The sequence below is a fragment of the Fukomys damarensis genome, unplaced genomic scaffold, assembly GCF_012274545.1.
Source record: "Fukomys damarensis isolate Sample0158 unplaced genomic scaffold, DMR_v1.0_HiC HiC_scaffold_6, whole genome shotgun sequence".
NCBI lineage: Eukaryota > Metazoa > Chordata > Mammalia > Rodentia > Bathyergidae > Fukomys > Fukomys damarensis.
The window spans coordinates 33,248,915-33,251,990 of NW_022900918.1; the positions used below are offsets into that span (position 1 = coordinate 33,248,915).

The window sequence follows — 3,076 nt, forward strand, 5'->3', positions numbered from 1 at the left end:
TTGAGGCAGGGTCTCTATGCAGTTCAGGCTAGCCTTGAACCCAACTAGATAGCCCAGACTGGCCTAGAACTTGGGCTAGAATCCTCCTGCCTCAGCCTCCTGAGTGCCAGGATTACAGGTGTGTACCACCATGCCTGGCCATAGCCACACACGAAACTCTAAAAAGCAAACTACTTCAAACAGGTTTCTATAATGACATGTTGGGCCCTGAGAATTGATTTTACAAGTGAAAGAGCTCAATGATTCCCCCACTGACCTGATTTTTAGTGTCTCAAACTCCCAACCCAGACTGACCCCAGCGAGGCTGGAACAAGCATTGTTTTCAAATGTCTCCCACTGATTTTCAGGAACACTTGGACCGCAGGGGTGGGGATGGCGTCCTTAAAACTTTGGCCTCTGTGGTGGCCTTTGTCATGCTGCATGACTAACATTCTGGGAGTCTGTCTTATCTGTACTTAAAATATATACAGAAAAAGCAGAATGCGTCCCAGTGTCAGCCGCAGTTTTCAAAGCACTTGAACCTTTGAGCTGTGGCCTGCGCAGCTTTTGTAAAAGCAGAGGAAGAGCTTAGCTGAGTCCCAGTCCCCTAAGGTGGTGGCCCCACCGTCCTCACTCCAAGTCTGGGTGGCGCTGGTCATGCTAAGGGGTACTCCCGGCCGCGGTGGCCAACACCAAGCCTTCGCCTCAGCCTCCCGCCTGGCACCCGCCTCCCCGGCCGGGCCCACCGGGCTACCCGTGCTGAGCTCTGATGAGCTCGCCAAGCAGGCCTGGTCCTGGAGGAGCTCAAAGGCCAGAGACCTCCCCAGAGATGAGGAAGCTTTGATCCCAGTGATTTGCCTTGGGCTAAAGACCTCTGGTTGGCCACTCCTCTAATGAGGCTAGGACCTAGGATCCCTCTCTGTCTCTCTCTCTCTCTCTCTCTCTGTCTCTCTCTCAGACTTGCTTTTCTGCAAAGGGAAAGCTGAGGCAAGGACTCGGCTCCAGCGCTCCCTCTGTGGAGAGGGAAAGCCCACGCACTGCAGGCTCCCGGGCTCTCTGGCAAACATTTACTGAAGTCACCGTGGTAGCGGGCAGCAGGTGAGGACCCTGGAGGCACCCAAAGTCCCTCAGCCCAGTAATTCTGTTGGACATGAAAGCAGGTGGGCAGTTGAGGTCTTTCCTACCCTGTTTCCCCACCTATTCAGTTCCAATCCTTTTATCCTTTATACGGGGGACATGGTCTAAAACCGGGCCTCGCTGTGTAGTTCAGGCTGGCCTCGAACTCATAGTGATTCTCCTGCCTTAGCTGTGCAAGTGCTGGGATTTCAGGTGTTCCGTATTAAAAGCAGAAAGTGCTTTTACTATAAAGGTGAGTTCAAAATCAGATCCGAGCTGCACGTGCAGTGTCTGGAGCCACTCTGCCTGCTCCACGCTTCTCAGACTTCTTAGCTGAGTGGCCTTGAACAAGGTACTAATGTCCCAGTGTCTCAGTTTCCTTACCTGTGAAATGGGGAAAGTAACGGTCCCTACTTCATACAGGTGCAGTGACTTAATGCATGTAAACAACCTCGCACATCATTTGCTGACCCTCTACAGCCTCAAAAGCAGAAAACACACCAAGATGCTAGCAGACATTTGGATGACGAGGCAGCTGGTGATTTCTTTCTTTCTCTTATTTTTTCCCGCTTTTTTTATTTCTAAAATTTTCATTAAATATGTGTCAATTTTTAAAACACTAAGTTGAAGCCAATTATATTAAGATCTACTAATTTTGTTTTTTCTGGTACTGGGGATTGAGCCTAAGGCCTTCTCACTGAGCTATATATATCCCCAGCCCTTTATTTTTTATTTTGAGACAGGGTCTTACTAAGCTGCCCAGGCAGGACTCCAACTTGCAATCTGCTGGCCACAGCCTCCCAAAGTACCCCACAAACACTGTTTTTGTTTATGACAAGGCCTAAAAGACCCTGCATAGATGGCCACAAGCAAGATCTGGAATATCGAGCTGCCAGGACTGGAGACTTGGGTCCCAAGTTCCCCTTTGGAAAAGGAGGGACCCGCAGCCTGGATAGCAGAAAGCACCCAGAGCAACATGATAGTCACAGAGTTCCACCCCCTACACTGCTCCCTGCTCCCTGGGGGTTCTTGGAACAAGCTCTTTCCTTCCCTACAAGAAGAAGTCTATAGCCCAGCTGGAATACCAGAATGAGGGAGGCTGAGCCAGGGAGATCTCCATGATTTTGAGGCTATCTTGGGCTATATAATGAGTTGAAGACCAACGTGGACTGCATAGTGAGATGCTGTCTCCAAACACCAAAGAACAAAACAAACAGAAAATGAAATTCTGAGACAGAGCGTGGTCCCACTGCTCTCTGTTTACACACCTGGGCTTGGAGAGGGGAGGCTGCTCTCCCTGGACGTTTGCAACCCTTCCTGGATCCTTCCAGCTTCCAGGCTCAGCTCCAGGCAAACTGCAAAGAAATTCCACCTTCCAAGGGTAGGGCGAGGTAGAGCTTAGGAGGGTGAGGTGCTCTCAGCCCCCAGCACTGCTGGTAGCTTATCCGACTGCACGAGGGGTGAAATCACTGCCCACGGGGAGGGTCCCGTGCCTTCCCTCACTGCTCCTGGCCTACCAGGCTTTCTTTATCTGTGAGTATTACATCCGGTTAACACAGACCACCTGTGGCCCTAGCAAGGAAAACGTGAATAAAGAACTGTTTGCAACCTGGCTTCAGCCCGTAGCACGTTAGGAAAGGGACTGAAGTTGCAACAGTCATTATGTCAATTTTTTTTTTTTTTTTTTTAGATAGCATCTCTCTATGTAGTTCAGACTGGTCTCATTATGGAGCCCAGGTTGACCTCAAACTTGTGGCAATCCTCCTGCCTCAGCGTCCCAAGCCTGAGATTCCAGGCACGCATGCTATGACCGGCCTGTCAAATTTTAAAATGTTAGCTAGGTGGCATATGCCTGGAATTTCAGCACTCAGGGAGGCTGAGGTGGGACGATTGCCTTGAATTTGAGCAAGCCTGAGTTACATAGTGAATACGCTGTCTCAACACACACACACACCCCCATTTGCAAAACAAAACAAATATG

General features: G+C 50.0%; 1 long non-coding RNA gene across 1 annotated transcript in view; it reads right to left on the reverse strand.

Annotated features, from left to right (window-relative positions):
- The window catches only part of LOC117285131, a 56,499-nt gene extending 54,069 nt beyond the window's left edge, over nt 1-2,430 (reverse strand). The window contains exon 1 of the long non-coding RNA XR_004516105.1: nt 2,364-2,430. This is a non-coding gene — a long non-coding RNA (uncharacterized LOC117285131). The remainder of the gene's footprint in view (nt 1-2,363) is intronic.
- Between the last annotated feature and the right edge of the window lie 646 nt (nt 2,431-3,076).